Raw genomic sequence first — 17,955 nt, 5'->3', positions numbered from 1 at the left:
AATTAAAACTGGGATATGGGGAAATTAAAACATATAATATATATATGTTTTAGTTCATATTAAATATATATGTATATACATATATAACATAAATATAAATATATGTATTTACACATAGATATGCATAAATACATATATAAATATATATGTGTATATATGTATATGTATGTGTATATATATATAATGGTATATATATATATATATATATATATATATAAAGGTAGTATTTAATCGGGAATAAAAGGACTACATCAATGTTTGTATCTATATATATATAAAAAAAGAAAAAGAAAGAAGTATATGAACGAAAATGTTCAAGTTAAAAAGTTACTATGGAATACATTGTATTAAACATCTACTTGAAATAGTAAATACAAAAATAAAAGAACAAGAATCATGAGAAAGAATTTAAAAAGAGAGAGAGAGAGAGAGAGAGAATTTGTACCTAAGAAATATACAGGCTGTGAGGCAATTCCAGGAAATTAATATAAGGTTTTCCCCTGGTGTTGCAGTTTTACAGTTTTATGGAGACCCTGTGGTTGTTGTCCTCTTGTTCTTTCTTCTTGTCTTCTGGGGAAGCGGCCTGCCACAATATTTCAGTCAGTTCTGCTTGTGCAGGTTGCCATGCCAGCTATCAAGGTGCTAGTCTCCATGAAGCCCCCCCCCCCTTTTTTTTTTTTTTTGGCTTTTATCCTCTGGAGGCTTTTGTTCTCTGGCAGCTTTTCATGACTTTCTGGAGGGTCAGAGCAAGGAAACAATCTGCCCTCAGACTTCTGCCTCAGAGACAAGCCACAGTCTTCTCCTCTCCGAATGATCAAGAACACATAGAATCCCCCTATTCAATCCTCATTGAATTCTTCAGCCTCCCACAGGCAGTGTGCATCCCCAGCCACTGTCTCAGTTATCACCCGAGGCTCCCACTTGTCTCTCTACCCCCTTGGCACCAAAAGTGTGATACTAGTCAGGGTGATCCCATCCCCAATGTCTGCCATTCCTGGGGCTACTGACTCAAGCCTGCACTGGGTCCTCTCAGTTGCAGCAGAGGCAAAGCTGCTGTGGTGGTGGTGGCAGCTGCTAGCCCTGGGACTGCTGATGCAAGTCTGTGCCAGGTCCTATGGTGTCGCTTATTTGTGGAACATGAGGAATAGCATGGAGGACATTAAGAGAAGGAAAGGGAAAATGAAGAGGAGGAAATAAGAAGAGGTGAAAAACCATGAGAGACTATGGACTCTGGGAAACAAACTGAGAGTTTTAGAAGGGAGGGCGTGGGGAGGTGGGTGAACTTGGTGATGGGTATTAAGGATTGCATGGAATACTGGGTGATATATGCAAAAAATGTATCATGGATAACTATGTGGTGACTTCATAACATAAAAAGTAAATAAATAAACCTATAGAAGAGTAAGCCCTAGATCTCCTCCAAACATTGGAGAGATCTGAAAGAGAACTTTCCAAGTGTGGTGGAGGACTAATTGACTAAATATACACTCCCCTTCTCCTTTGAAAGCACAGGCAAGTTCACAATCAGGGCACTCTATCTTTCCTGCTGTCTCAGCCATCCCTGAGCCCCTAGCCCACATCAAGCCAAGCTATACCACCAAGGTGGCCATGCAGCAGTGTATACTGGGACACACCTGGTTAGCAGTCAGACAGCACCAGCCCTCTTGCCAAGAAGACACAGGTAAAGAATCCCAGAATACTCCAGACCCTTCCTAGGGCACTTCTAGGGTAGAGTGACTCAGAACCCCTCAGATGACATCTACCTCAGATACAGCTACGGGGACAGAGTAGCCCATATGCAAAGTAATTTGGGAATACCAAGCCCAATCTGTATTGGATTCACCCATGCTTCCAATACGTACCCCCTATTGTGCCTCAGAATACTCCTACCAATGGTTTCTTCATCTCCAGCCATCAGTCCAGGGAACTCACTGTGCTGAACACCTTGTGACACCTTAGCTTTCATCCAGTTCAGCTACAACCATTCTGCCAAGGCACATTTTTGTGTGGAGAGCCCAAGGACCACACTGGCTTATATCCATTTTAGCTTTAGCTAACCCACCAAAATGTCCCATGAACAGAATGTTCCAGGATATCCCTTTTTGTAGTCCTCTCAACTTTAGCCACCCCTTCAGGAGACTTTCTGTGCTAAGAGCCCAGGAATATACCACATTAGCTCTAGCTATGCTGCCAAGGCAATCCTTGCATACAGCACCCCATAATTCCCTAGGTTGCTACAATTTTACCTTCAGCTGTCCAACCAGGAGACCCTGAGTTCAAAGAATCCTGGAACACACCATCCTGCACAAACTTCAGTTCTAATTTTCCCAAAAGGGGATCCATTTTGTGGAAAATGCCAGGACTCCCATTCCATGCCAGGCACAGCTCCATCCAATCAGGAAAAGGCAGCAAGCAAATAGTCTACACACGTGATGACCATACATAAGACCAATCTTTCATCTTTATAAGAAGGAGCTATCTTGTCTAACCCACAGAAACAAATAGAAATTCAAACAAAATGGGAAGACAGAGGAATATGCTCCAAAAGAAAGAACCTCAGGAATATATATATATATATATATATATATATATATATATAGATAGATCTATCTATATATATATATATATCTTAAACTACATTGTGTATAAACCTTTCAACTAACATCTTCTTTCATTAAGATAGAAGTGTTAGTAAACTTTTATGTAGAAACCTAAGGAAAGAGCCTTATAATTAACTCATTGCTACTATACTATGTATGAGCCTTTTTTCACCTAACATCTTCTTTCATTAAGAAAGGCTCTTTGGGGATGGAGCTAAGATAGTGGAGTAGCAGGAGGGCTTTAGGCTTACCTCACCTCTAACACATGCAGATAATTATCAAAACTTTCTGAATACCTAGAAATTGATCTTATGACTTACAGAGCAAACTGTAAAACTAGAAGGAGAGAAGAGGCCACATCTTGGAAGGTAGGAGATATGGAGATGTGGTTTGGGGAAGATGTGGGTAATAGGTGCTGCAGAGGGGAAGAAGCCTGGTTGTAGAGAGAGGTGAGAGTGAGGTACATAAGGATATGCACAAGGAAAACACTTCCCTAAAGCCACTGGCTGGAAAAATGAGAGGGGCTGAATTTTGTGTTTTTGCAACCAATGGACTCAAAGACTAGAGATTTACAAGTCCCCAGGCTTGGATGGGATAGAGACCTGAGGATGCTGCCCTACTCCCGGACAGGGGGTAGACAAAAATACCTGAGACACACTGTAAGGTCTAAGGATCACCTTAGGGGAACAGGGAGAGAATACCAATACTTTTTGGAGTACCTCTGTGAGACATGAAATTGCCAATCTGGGAACAAAAGAGCTGGTTGGTGCCATTTCTCTTCCATACCCCTCAGCATAGGTGTAGAGACACCTGCTGAGATTGGATAACTGGGACACTGGCTGTTTAGTCTTCTTGCTCCAAATCCTATGTCCCTGAACTTTGGCGTGACTGTCTTTCTGGCTTAAATATGCATCAATCCCAATGTGGCAAGAGCATTTCCCAGAGGAAGAGTGTAGATCCCTGCAAACCAGGTCCCTAAAGTTTGGAATTTTATTTATTTACTTATTTAAAAAGAGTTATCCATTAACTTTAGTGAGAGAGAGAGAGAGCATGTGCATCAGTGGGGGTAGGGGCAGAAGGAGAGGGAGAGAATTTCAAGCAGACTTCCCACTAAGTCCAGAGCCTGATGTGGGGCTCTCTCTCACGACCATGAGATCATGTGCTGGGCCAAAACCAATAGTTGGGTGCTCAAACAATTGACCCACCCAGATACACCATGATGTTTGGAACTTTAAGTCAGTAGGACTGGTTAAAGCAGAGCCCAAGGTGCACTGAGATGCTCCAGGCAGGGAAGCCACCCAGAGGCAGATGCTATAAAATCACTGATCTGAGAAAGGCCCATGATGCACATGGGGAAATTATTCACTCTTCAAGAAGTGCTTCCTGAGAGGAACAAAAATGGCTCCTGTCTCCAGGAACAAAGGAGTTGACAGGCACCATTTCCTTCCCCTGCCCCTCAGTATAAATCAATTTCAAAGGATTAAATTAATACAAATACAAGCAAGGTGTCTGAACTAGAATTTAAAACAACATTATAAAGATACTAGTTGGGCTTGAAAAAAGCATAGAAGACACTAGAAATTTCCTTACTGCAGAGATAAAAGAATGAAAATCTAGTACACCCAAAATTTAAAAATGCTATTAATGTAATTCAGTCTCAAATGTTGGCTCTAGAGTGAGAATGAATGAAGCAGAAGAGAGAGTCAGTGATATAGAATATAAAATGATAGAAAATAAGGAAGATGAAAAGAAAAGAGAAAGAAAACCTATATCATGAATGGAGACTTAGAGATCTCAGTGATTCCCTAAAGCAAAATAATATCTGGATAATAGAGGTCCCAGAAGAGAAAGAGAGGGAGAGAGGGTCAAAAGGTTTGCTTGAACAAAGTATAGGTGAGAACTTCTCTAATCTGTGAGAGGAAATAGACATTCAAGTCCAGGATGCACAAACAACACCCCTCAAAATCAATAAAAAATTAGGGCAAAACTTCAACATATAATAGTGAAGCTTGAAAATTTCAAAAATTAAGACAAATCCTGGAAGCAGCTTGGGACAAGAGGTCCTTAAACTACAAGGATAGAGACATAAGGATGGGAGCAGACTTGTCCACAGAGAACTGGCAAGCCAGAAATGACTGGTATGATATATTCAATGTGCTGAATGGGAAAAATATGCAGCCAAGAATACTTTACCCAGTAAGGCTTCCATACAGAATGGAAGGAGAAGGAAAGATCTCCTAAGACAGACAAAAACTAAAAGAATCTGTGAACATTAAACCAGCCCTGCAAGAAATACTACAGAGGATACTTTGAGTGGAGCGATAACCCCAAAGTAACAAAGATCAGAAAGGAACAGAGACAGTGTACAGAAACAGTGACTTAAAGGTAACACAATGACCCTAAATTCATATCTTTTAATAATTACTCAGAAGGTAAATGGACTAAATACACCAATTAAAAATCTTAAGTTATCAGAATGGATTTTTTTAAAAAGACCCATTGAAATGCTGTTTACAAGAGACTCATTTTAGGCCCAAAGACATCCCCAGATTGAAAGTGAGGGTGTGAGGAATCATTTGCCATGCTAAGGGATACCAAAAAAAAAGTAGAGTAGCAATCTTCCCATCAGACAAACAATATTTTAAATCAAAGAGTGTAATAAGAGATGAAGAAGGACACTATATCATAACAAAGGAGTTTATCCAACAAGAAGATCTAAAAAATGTAAATATTTATTGGCCTAACTTGGGAATAGCCAAATATATAAAATAATTAATAACAAAATGAAAGGAGCACATTAATAATAATACAATAACAGTATGGGACATTAATGCCCTAATCACAGCAATGGGCAGATCATCTAAGCAGAAGATTAACAAGGAAACAAGGGCTTTGAATGATGCACTGGACCAAATGGACTTCACAGATATAGTCAGAGCATTTCATCTTTAATGCAGCAGAATTCCAATTTTTTTCAAGTGCACATGGAATATTTTCCAGATTACATCACATACTGAGTCACAAATCAGGTCTCAAACAGTACAAAAAGTTGAAATTATTCCATATATATTTTCCAGACCACAATGTTATAAAACTTGAAGTCAACCACTAGGAAAAAACAAAAACAAAAACGAAACAAAACTGGAAGGACCACAATACATGGAAGTAAAGAACATCCTGCTAAAGAATGAATGGGTCAACCAGGAAGTTAAAGAAGAATTAAAAAATACATGGAAGCAAATGAAAATGAAAACGCGACAGCTCAGAACCTTTGGGATGCAGGAAAGGCTGTCCAAATAGGGAATTATGTAGCGATATAAGCCATTGTCAAGAAACAAAAAAGGTGTCAAATACACAACCTAACCATACACCTAAAGGAGCTGGGGGAAAAAATCGACAAATAAAGCCTAAATCTAGTAGGAGAAGAGGAGTAGTAAATATTAGAGCAGAAACCAATGTTATTGAAATTTAGAAAAAAAAAAAGAGCAGAGGAACAAAATAAGGAGCTGAAGCTTTGCCCAATTTAACAAAAGAAAAGAGAAAGGACCCAAATAAATAAAATCATGAATGAAAGAGGAGAGATCACAACTAACATCAAAGAAATACAAGCAATTATAATAACATATTATGTGCAACTACGTGCCAACAAATTATGCACTCTGGATGAAATGGATGCATTCCTAGCAACATATAAACTACCAAAACTGAAACAGGAGGAAGTAGAAAACCTGAACAGACCCATAACCAGCAAAGATATTGAAACAGTAATCACAAATCTTCCAGAAAACCACATTCCAGGACTGGATGGCCCTCAGGTGAATTCAACAAAACATTGAAAGAATATTTAATGCCTGTTCTGAAACTCATTCAAAAACAGAAATGGAAAGAAAACTGCCAAACTCGTTCTATGAGGCCAGCATTACCTTGATCTGAAAACCAAAGACCCTATTAAAAAGGAAAATTAGAGACCATTATCTCTGATGAACATGGATACAAAAATTCTCATGAAGACACTGGCTAGTAAGATCCAAAGTACATTACAAGATTATTCACCACTAACAAATGGGATTTATTCCTGGGGTGCAAGGTGGTTCAAAGTCCACAAATCAATCAATGTGATACACCACATTAATTAAAGAAAGGATAAGAAAAATATGATCTCAACAGATGTAGAAAAACATTTGACAAAATACAGCTTCTTTTCTTGATAAAATCAAGGGATAGAAGGAACATACCTTAATATCATGATAGGCATATATGAAAAACACACAATAAATAATATGTTCAATAGTGAAAAACTGAGAATATTTCCTATAACATCAGGAAAAAGACAGTGATGTCCACTGTCACCACTGTTGTTCAGCATATTAGCAGAAGTCCTAGCCTCAGTAATCAGACAAGAAAAAGAAATAAAAGGCATACAGATTGGTAAAGAAGAAGTCAAACTTTTATTCTTCGCAGATGACATACTCTATGTAGAAAACCCAAATGACTCTTCCAAAACAATTTTAACAGAAATTTAGCAAACTAAAAGGATACAAAATCAAGACAAACAAATCAGATGCATTTCTACACATTAAAAATGAAACATCAGAAAGAGAAATCAAGGAGTCAATCCCATTTCCAAATGCACCAAAAACCACAAGATACCTAGGAATAAACCTAACCAAAGAGGTAAAAGATCTGTACTCTGACAACTATAGAACACGCGATCGAAATAACACCACAGGATTTCACAGAGCTGGGACAAATAATCCTAAATTTGTATGGAAACAGAAAACCCTTGGAATAGCCAAAGTAATGTTGATAAAGAAAACCAAAGATGGAGGCGTCACAATTCTAAGCTTCAAGCTCTATTAGAAAACTGTAATCATCAAGACAGTATAGTACTGGCACAAAAACTGACACATAGATCAATGGAACAGAATAAAAAATTCAGAACTGAACCCTCAACTCTATGTTCAACTAATATTTGACAAAGCAGGAAAGAATATCTAATGGGGGAAAAAAAGTGTCTTTTAAAAACTGGTGTTGGGAAAATTGAAAAGCCACATGCAGAAAAATGAAACTGAACCACATTTTTATACCATACAAAAAAATAAACTCAGAATGGGTGAAAAATCTAAATATGAGACAGGTTTCCATCAAAATCCTAGAAAGAACACAAGCAGCAATATCATTGACCTCAGCTGCAGCAACATCTTGCAAGTCATGTCTCCAGAGAGAAGGGAAACAAATACAAAAATGAATTATTGGGACATCAGAAGAATAAAAATATCTTGCACAGTAACGAAAAAGAGTCATCAAAACTAAGAGGCAATCTACAGAATGGGAGAAGTTGTTTTCAAATATCTTATCAGATAAAGGGCTAGTATCTAAAATCTATAAAGAACTTATAAAAATAAACACCTCAAAACACAAAAACAAAGAAAGTCAATCAAGAAATGGACAGAAGACATGAACAGCCATTTCTCCAAAGAAGACCTACAAATGGCCAACAGGAACATGAAAAAAATACTCAACATCATTCATCATCAGGGAAATGCATATCAAAACCACAATGAGCTATTTTTATTGATTTTTAGAGGAGTTGGTGTCTTCTGGACTTTGATGCCTGGTTCCTTCCCCAGATTAGGGAATTTCTTCACTATACTTTGTTCCAATACACTTTCTGCCCCCCTCTCTCTTTCTTCTTCTTCTGGGATCCCAATTATTCTACTATTGTTTTGCTTATCCTCACTTATCCTCAAATTCTTCCCTTGGATTCCAGTAGTTGTTTACTTCTATTTCTCAGCTTCTTTTATTATTATTATTATTATTATTATCATTATCATTATTTTATGTTACTCACCATATACAGTACATCATTAGTTTTTGATGTAGTGTTCCAAGATTCATTGTTTGTGTATAACACCCAGTGCTCAATACAATAAGTGCCCTCCTCAATACTCATCACCAGGTCAATTCATCTTCCCACCTCCATTCCCCCTAAAACCCATAGTTTCCTAGAGTCCACAGTTTCTCATGGTTTATCTCCCCACTATGATTTCCCCCATTCATTTGTCCCTTCCTTTTCCTAATGTCTTCCATGGCATTCCTTATGCTCCACAAATGAGTGAAAACATATGATAATGGACTCTCTCTGTTTAACTTATTTCACTCAGCATAATCATCAGTCCCATCCATGTTGATGCAAAAGTAGGGTATTCATCCTTTCTGAAGGTTTAGTAATATTCCATTGTGTATGTGGACCACATCTTTATCCATTTGTCTATTGAAGGGCATCTTGGCTCTTTCCACAGTTTGGCTATTGTGGACTTTGTTGCTATGAACATTAGGGTGTATATGGCCCTTCTGTTCACTACATCTGTATCTTTGGAGTAAATAACCAGTAGTACAATGGAAAGGTCATAGAGTAGCTCTATTTTTAATTTTCTGAGGAAGCTCCACACTGTTTTTTCTTTCTTTTTTTTTAAATTCCTTTTCAGTGTAACAGTATTCATTGTTTTTGCACCACACCCAGTGCTCCATGCAATCCGTGCACTCTCTAATACCCATCACCAGGTTCCCCCAACCTCCCACCCCCCACCCCTTCAAAACCCTCAGATTGTTTTTCAGAGTCCACAGTCTCTCATGGTTCACCTCCCCTTCCAATTTCCCTCAACTACCTTCTCCTCTCCATCTCCCCTTGTCCTCCATGCTATTTGTTATGCTCCACAAATAAGTGAAACCATATGATAATTGACTCTCTCTGCTTGACTTATTTCACTCAGCATAATCTCTTCCATTCCCTCCATGTTGCTACAAAAGTTGGGTATTCATCCTTTCTCATGGAGGCATAATACTCCATAGTGTATATGGAACACATCTTCCTTATGCATTCATCCGTTGAAGGGCATCTTGGCTCTTTCCACAGTTTGGCGACCGTGGCCATTGCTGCTATAAACATTGGGGTACAGATGGCCTTTCTTTTCACTACATCTGTATCTTTGGGGTAAATACCCAGTAGTGCAATGGCAGGGTCAGAGGGAACCTCTATTTTTAATTTTTTGAGGAATCTCCACACTGTTCTCCAAAGAGGCTGTAGCAACTTGCATTCCCACCAACAGTGTAAGAGGGTTCCCCTTTCTCCACATCCTCTCCAACACATGTTGTTTCCTGTCTCGCTAATTTTGGCCATTCTAAGTGGTATAAGGTGATATCTCAATGTGGTTTTAATTTGATTCTCCCTGATGGCTAGTGATGATGAACATTTTTTCATGTGTCTGATAGCCATTTGTATGTCCTCATTGGAGAAGTGTCTATTCATATCTTCTGCCCATTTTTTAATATGATTGTTTTGTGTGTGTTGACTTTGAGGAGTTCTTTATAGGTCCTGGATATCAATCTTTTGTCTGTATGGCCATTTGCAAATATCTTCTTCCATTCCGTGGGTTGCCTTTTTGTTTTCCTGACTGTTTCCTTTGCTGTGCAGAAGCTTTTGATCTTGATGAAGTCCCAAAAGTTCATTTTCGCTTTTGTTTCCTTTGTCTTCAGGGACGTATCTTGAAAGAAGTTGCTGTGGCTGATATCGAAGAGGTTACTGCCTATGTTCTCCTCTAGGATTCTGATGGATTCCTGTCTTACATTGAGGTCTTTTATCCATTTCAAGTTTATCTTTGTGTACAGTGTAAGAGAATGTTTGAGTTTCATTCTTCTACATATAGCTGTCCAATTTTCCCAGCACCATTTATTGAAGAGACTGTCTTTTTTCCACTGTATATTTTTTCCTGCTTTGTTGAAGATCATTTGACCATAGAGTTGAGGGTCCATATCTTGGCTCTCTACTCTGTTCCACTGGTCTAAGTGTCTGTTTTTATGCCAGTACCATGCTGTCTTGGTGATCACAGCTTTGTAGTAAAGCTTGAAATCAGGTAACGTGATGCCCCCAATTTTATTTGTTTTTCAACTTCCTTAGCGATTCGAGTTCTCTTCTGATTACATACAAATTTTAGGATGATTTGCTCCAGCTCTTTGAAAAATACTGGGTGGAATTTTGATCGGAATGACATTAAAAGTATCGATTGCTCTAGGCAGTATAGACATTTTAACAATGTTTATTCTTCCGATCCAAGAGCATGGAATGGTCTTCCATCTTTTTGTGTCTTCTTCAATTTCCTTCATGAGTGTTCTGTAGTTCCTCTAGTACAGATCCTTTACTTCTTTGGTTAGGTTTATTCCCAGGTATCTTATGGTTCTTGGTGCTATAGTAAATGGAATCGATTCTCTAATTTTCCTTTCTGTATTTTCATTGTTAGTGTATAAGAAAGCCACTGATTTTTGTCCATTGACTTTGTATCCTGCCACGTTACTGAATTGCTGTATGAGTTCTAGTAGTTTGGGGGTGGAGTCTTTTGGGTTTTCCATATAAAGTATCATGTCATCTGTGAAGAGAGAGAGAGTTTGACTTCTTCATTGCCAATTTATGAAGTTCAGGAATGTTCCCTCTATCCTTTGAAGTGTTTTAATCAGGAATGGATGCTGGATTTTGTCAAATGCTTTTTCTGCATCAATAAAAAGATTTTATTTATTTATTTGACAGAGATCATGAATAGGCAGAGATGCAGGTGCAGGGGGGGAAAAGCAGGACTATCTGCCAAGCAGAGAGCCCAATGCAGGGCTTGATCCCAGAACCCTGGGATCATGACCTGAGCTGAAGACAGAGGAGGCTTAATTTTTAACAAAACAAAATAAAACCAAAAAAAAAAAGAAAGAAAGAAAGAAAGAAGAAAAGGAAAAAAATAACAACAACAACTAAATAAAAGAGAATATGAACAGACAAGTGAATAAGAAAGAACCATACACTAGATATTAAGTGTATTTTCATCTGTTAGAATAAACTGCATCCCATAATTGTAAGGAAAGAAAAAAATCTTTTATGAAAAAGAAAAACTATATCCAAAAAATAAGGTGAAATAAAATAAAGGAATAGAATGCAACTGTAAAAATTAAAATTTAAAAAAGATTTTAAAAGGAGTTGATGAAATAAGAAATCAGTTTTAAAAAAGGGAAAAAAAGGAAGTAGAAAGACCATGGAATCATGGGGAGAAAGCTGTGAATTCTATGTGCTGTATTCCCCTAGCACTGGATATATGCAGTTCTCATTGATTGTTAAACTTGGTCTTGGCTGGATGTTCTTCCTGATCTTCTAGGGGATAGACTTGTTGCATGGAGTCTCAAGTGTCTTTGCCAGGGCCAGGCTAAGTAATCAGCTCTGGTTTACTTTAGGTGGTTTTTGTTCCCTAAGGGGTTTCCATCCAGCTTTAGAGGAATCCCAATCTCTGGTCCTGGAGCTGAAAACTCAGAGCCCTACTCCTCATCAGACCCTCAGAGAAAAATAGTCAGTCACTCCTGTTTCACTGGCCTCCAGCCATGTTCTGTGCTCAACCAGCCTGCAACTGAGCATTTCTATCTCAGACATATGACCCCAGTTGTAGTCTCCAAACCCTGAAGACTCTTGTTGTGCCCTCCCTACTGCTCTTTCTGGGGGTGGAAATAGGGTCTTGCTGGTTCTGCTACTTGTTGGGACTCTGCTCTGACAGGAGTCTCCTAACTGTGCTGTGGTTTGTGGTTTATGGCAACCCTGAGCTGAAAGCCTGCTTCCAGGCTCACTATTTGCAGCCACCTTCCCGACTCTAATGCCTGCAATCTCTGTTGTACTTAGGCATCCCTGGTCTTCCTGTAACCATAAGGATCCTGAGACTACACTGTCCTAGCTAGGATTCTTCCCCTGCTTAGCTACCAGAGCAGTGTCTGTCACCGGAACAGACTTCTACAAATAAAAATAGGTCAACATCCTGACATATAATAGTAAAACTTAACAAATCTCAGAGACAAAGAGATAATCCTTAAAGCAACTCAGGACATGATATCTGTAGCCTACAAGGGTAGAAACATTAGATTGGCAGCAGACTTAGCTACAGAAACCTGACAGGCCTTAGGATGGGCATGATATATTCAGGGTGTTAAATGAGAAAAAATATGCAACCAAGAATACTTTATCAAACTAGGATATCATTCAAAACAGAAGGATTGATAAAAAATTTCCAGGACAGGAGGAGTCAAGATGGTTGAGAAGTAGCAGGCTGAGACGACATCAGGTAGCAGGAGATCAGCTAGATAGCTTATCAAACCATTGTGAACACCTGCAAATCCAACAGGAGATCCAAGAGAAGAAGAGCAACAATTCTAGAAACAGAAAATCGACCACTTTCTGAAAGGTAGGACCAGCAGAGAAGTGAATCCAAAGCAATGGGAACATAGACTGCCGGGGGAGGGGCCGGCTCCTGGCAAGTGGCAGAACAGTTAACAAAACCAAAAGACAACTGAAACAATGGGAGAAGATATTTTCAAATGACATACCAGATAAAAGGCTAGTATTCAAAATGTCTAAAGAGCTTAGCAAACTCAACACCCAAAGAACAAATAATCCAATCAAGGAATGGGCAGAGGACATGAACAGACATTTCTGCAAAGACGACATCCAGATGGCCAACAGACACATGAAAAAATGATCCACATCACTCGGCATCAGGGAAATACAAATCAAAACCACAATGAAATACCACCTCACACCAGTCAGGATGGGTAAAATTAACAAGTCAGGAAATGACAGATGCTGGCGAGGATGTGGAGAAAGGGGAACCCTCCTACACTGTTGGATGGAATGCAAGCTGGTGCAACCACTCTGGAAAACAACATGGAGGTTCCTCAAAAAGTTGAAAATAGAGCTACCCTATGATCCAGCAATCACACTACTGGGCATTTACCCTAAAGATACAAACATAGTGATCTGAAGGAGCACGTGCACCCAAACATTTATAGCAGCAATGTCCACAATAGTCAAACTATGGAAAGAACCTAGATGTACATCAACAGATGAATGGAAGAAGATGTGGTATACTATGCAGCCATCAAAATAAATGAAATCTTGCCATTTGTGATGACGTGGATGGAACTAGATGGTATTATGCTTAGCGAAATAAGTCAATCAGAGAAAGACAACTATCATATGATCTCCCTGATATGAGGAAGTGGAGAGGCAACATGGGTGGTTAAGGGGGTAGGAAAAGAATAAATGAAACAAGATGGGATTGGGAGGGAGACAAACCATAAGAGATTCTTAATCTCACAAAACAAACTGAGGGTTGCTGGGGTGAGGGCGGTCGGAGAGGGTGGTGGGGTTATGGACATTGGGGACGGTATGTGCTATGGTGAGTGCTGTGAAGTGTGTAAAACTAGCGATTCACAGATCTGTACCCCTGGGGCTAATAATACATTATATGTTTATTTTTTAAAGTTTCCAGGACAAACATAAGCTAGATCACCAAACCAACCCTACAGGAAATATCAAAAGAACGCCTCTAAGCCAAGAGGGAGTCCAGAAGTAACATAGGCCAGAAAGGAACAGAGACATTATACAGTAACAATCACTTTACAGGTAATACAATGACACTAAATTCATAATTTTCAACAGTTACTCTGAATTTAAATGGACTAAATACCCCAATTAAAAGACACAAGTTATCAGGCTGGATAACAAAAAAATGACCCATCAATATACTTTCTGCAAGAGATTCATTGACTCCAATTTTGAAAGAAATTCTACTGTGAATAAAATGCTGTCAAAAACTTCACTTGCTCAAGAGAAATCCTTTGTAGAAGGAAAAACCTATTCTTGTGGCAAAATTCATTGTTGTTTTATTTTAAGAAATTGCCACAACAATCCCAGACTTTAGAGACCACCATCTTGGTCAGTCAGCAGCCATCAAAATTGAGGCAAGACCTTCCACAGCAAAAAGATTACAACTCACTGAAAGCTCAGATGATTGTTAGCCTTTTTTAGCAATAAGTAAAATATTTTTTTAATTAAGGTACATACTTTGTTTTTCTAGACATAATTCTACTACACTCTTAATAGACTAGAGTATAATGTAAACCTAATTTTACATAAGTTGGATAAAAAAATAGAGTGTGTGCATGAGAGAGATTCATATTAGACCCAAAAGATACCTCCAGATTTAAAGTGAGGGGGTGGAAAATTATTTATCATACTAATGAGCACCAAAGAAAGCTGAGGTGGCAATCCTTATATCAGACAAATTCGATTTTAAACCAAAGACTATAGTAAGAGATATGGAAGGTCATTATATCATAATTAAAACATCTATCTAACAGGAAGATCTAACAGTTGTAAATATTTATGCTTCTAACAGGTAACAGACTATTATATAAGTCAATTAATGACAAAATTAAAGAAACACATTGATAACAATACAATAATACAGGGACTTTATCACTTCCCTCAATACAGTGGAAAGATCATCTAAAGGGAAGATCAAGAAGGAAATAAGGAATTTGAATAACACACTGGAACAGATGGACTTCACAGATATATTCAGAACATACCATCCTAAAGCAACAGAATACACATTTTTCCCTGGTGCACTTGGAATATTTTTCAGAAAAGATCACATACTGTGTCACAAATTAGGTCTCAACACACAAAATATTGGGAGAGTTCTATGCATATTTTTGGACCACAATGCTTAGAAACTGGAATTAATTCAGAACAGGAATTTTCGAAAGAACTCAAATACATGGAGGTTAAAGAGCATCCTACTATCTCTAGTCAGCCAGGATATTAAAGAAGAATTTTTAAAAAATCACGGAAACAAATGAAAATGAAACACAACTATTCAAAAATCTTTGGGATGGAGAAAGGCTGTCTTAGGTGGGAAGTATATAGCAATACACGTTTTTCTCAAGAAACAAGGACTGTCTCAAATACACAAGCTAACCTTATACCTAAAGGACCTGGAGAAAGAAAATCAAATAAAGCGTGTACTCAACCAGGGAAGAGAACTAAGATTAGAGCAGAAATCAATGAAATACAAATCAAAAGAAGAGTAGAACCGATCAAGGAAACTAGGAGCAGGCTCTCTGCAAGAATTAATAGGATTGATAAATCCTTGGGCAGCCCTATCAAAAAGAAAAGAGCAAGGAACTGAATAAATAAAATCATGAATTAAGGAGGAGAGACCACAATCAACACCAAAGAGATACAAACAATTATGAGAACATATTATGGGCAACTATATGCCAACAAGTCAGACAATATGGATGAAATGGATACATTCCTAGACATGTATAAACTACCAAAACTGAACCAGGAAAAAAGGGAAAACCCGAGCAGTCCCATAACCAGCACAGAAATTGAAACGGTAATCAGAAATCTCCCAACAAACAAGAGCTCAGGTCTGGATGGCTTCCCAGGGAAATTCTACCAAACATTTAAAGAATAATACCTATTCTTCTGAAACTATTTCAAAAAACAGAAATGGAAGGAAAACTTATATTTTTCCTAAAAAGCCACCATTGCCTTGCTCCTCAAACCAGACAAAGACCCCATCACAAAGGAGAATTACAGACCAATATACCTGATGAACATGGATGCAAAAAATATCACTAAGATACTTGCCAATAGGATCCAACACTATGTTAAAAGGATTATTCAGCACAACAAAGTGGATTTACTTCTGGGCTGCAAGCATGATTCAACATATGCAAATCATCTACATAAATAAAACAAAGAAAAAGAAACATATGATCCTATCAATAGATTAAGAAAAAGCATTTGATCAAGTACAACATCCTTTCTTAAATAAAACTTTTCACAGTGTAGGGATTCAGGAAATATACCTTAAAATTATAAAAGCCATCTATGAAATTACCACAGTGAATATCATTCTCAATGAGGAAAAACAGAGTTTTTTCCTTAAGGTCAGGAACATGACAGGGATGCCCATTCTCAGCGCTATTGTTCAACATAGTACTGGAAGTCCTAGCCTCAGCAATCAGACAACAAAAAGAAATAAAAGGCACACAGGGGCGCCTGGGTGGCTCAGTGGGTTGAGCCTCTGCCTTCGACTCAGGTCATGATCTCAGGGTCCTGGGATCAAGCCCCTCATCAGGCTCTCTGCTCAGTGGGGAGGGGGGTGCTTGCTTCCCCCTCTATCTCTGTCTGCCTCTCTGCCTACTTGTGATCTCTGTCAAATAAATAAATAAAATCTTTTAAAATTTTTTAAAAAGTAAAAGGCATACAGATTGGCAAAGAAGAAGTCAAAGTCTTGCTCTTTGCAGGTGACATGATAGTTTGTATGGAAAACCCCAAAGACTCCACTTCCAAATTACTAGAACTCATACAGCAATTCAGCAATGTGGCAGGATATAAAATCAATGCACGGAAGTCAGTTGTATTTCTATGCATTAACAATGATACAGAAGAAAGAAAAAAATAAATAAAGGTGTTGATCCCATTTACAATTACACCCAAAACAATAAGAGATCTAGGATAAAACCTAACCAAACAGGCAAAGAATCTGTATTCACAAAAGTATAGAACACTTATGAAAGAAATTGAGGAAGACACAAAGAGATGGAAAAACTTTCCTTGCTCATGGATGGAGAAAAAATATTGTTATAATGTCTCTGCTACCTAGAGCAATTTGCACATTCAATGCAATCACTCTCAAAATACCATTAATTTTTTTCACAGAGCTGGAACAAATAACCCTAAACGTTGTATGGAACAAAAAAACACCCCGAGTAGCCAAGGGAATCTTGATAAAGGAATCCAAAATTGTTGGTGTCACAATTCTGGACTTCAAGCTCTATTACAAAGCTATAAATCAACACAGTATGGTACTGGAACAAAAAGAGACGCATAGATCAATGAAACATAATTGAGAACCCAGAAATGGACCATGAACTCTATGGTCAACTAATCTTCAACAAAGCAGGAAAGAATATCCAATGGGAAAAAAGTCTCTTCAGGGCACATGGGTGGCTCAGTGGGTTAAATAAAGCCTCTGCCTTTGGCTCAGGTAATGGTCCCAGGGTCCTGGGATCAAGCCCCACATTGGGCTTTCTGCTCAGCGGGGAGCCTGCTTCCTCCCTCTCTCTCTGCCTGCCTCTCTGACTACTTGTGATCTCTGTCTGTCAAATAAATAAATAACATCTAAAAAAAGTCTCTTCGACAAATGGTATTGGGAAAATTGAACAGCCACATACAGAAGAATGAAACTGGACAAGTTTGTTACACTGCACAAAAAAATAGACTCAAAACTTATGAAAGACTTAAATGTGAGATAGAAAGAAATCCATCAAAATCCTAAAAGAGTACATAGGCAGTAACTTTTACTTTGGCTGTAGCAACTTCTTGCTAGGCATGTCTTCAATGGCAAGGGAAACAAAGACCAAAATGAACTAGTAAGACATCATCAAGATAAAATGCTTTTGCACAGAGAAGGAACAG

This window comes from Lontra canadensis, unplaced genomic scaffold (genome assembly GCF_010015895.1).
Source record: "Lontra canadensis isolate GAN:19392208 unplaced genomic scaffold, GSC_riverotter_1.0 scaffold221, whole genome shotgun sequence".
In the NCBI taxonomy this organism is placed as follows: domain Eukaryota; kingdom Metazoa; phylum Chordata; class Mammalia; order Carnivora; family Mustelidae; genus Lontra; species Lontra canadensis.
The sequence above is the reverse complement of the archived record's forward strand: the minus strand, read 5'-3'. Positions refer to the sequence as shown.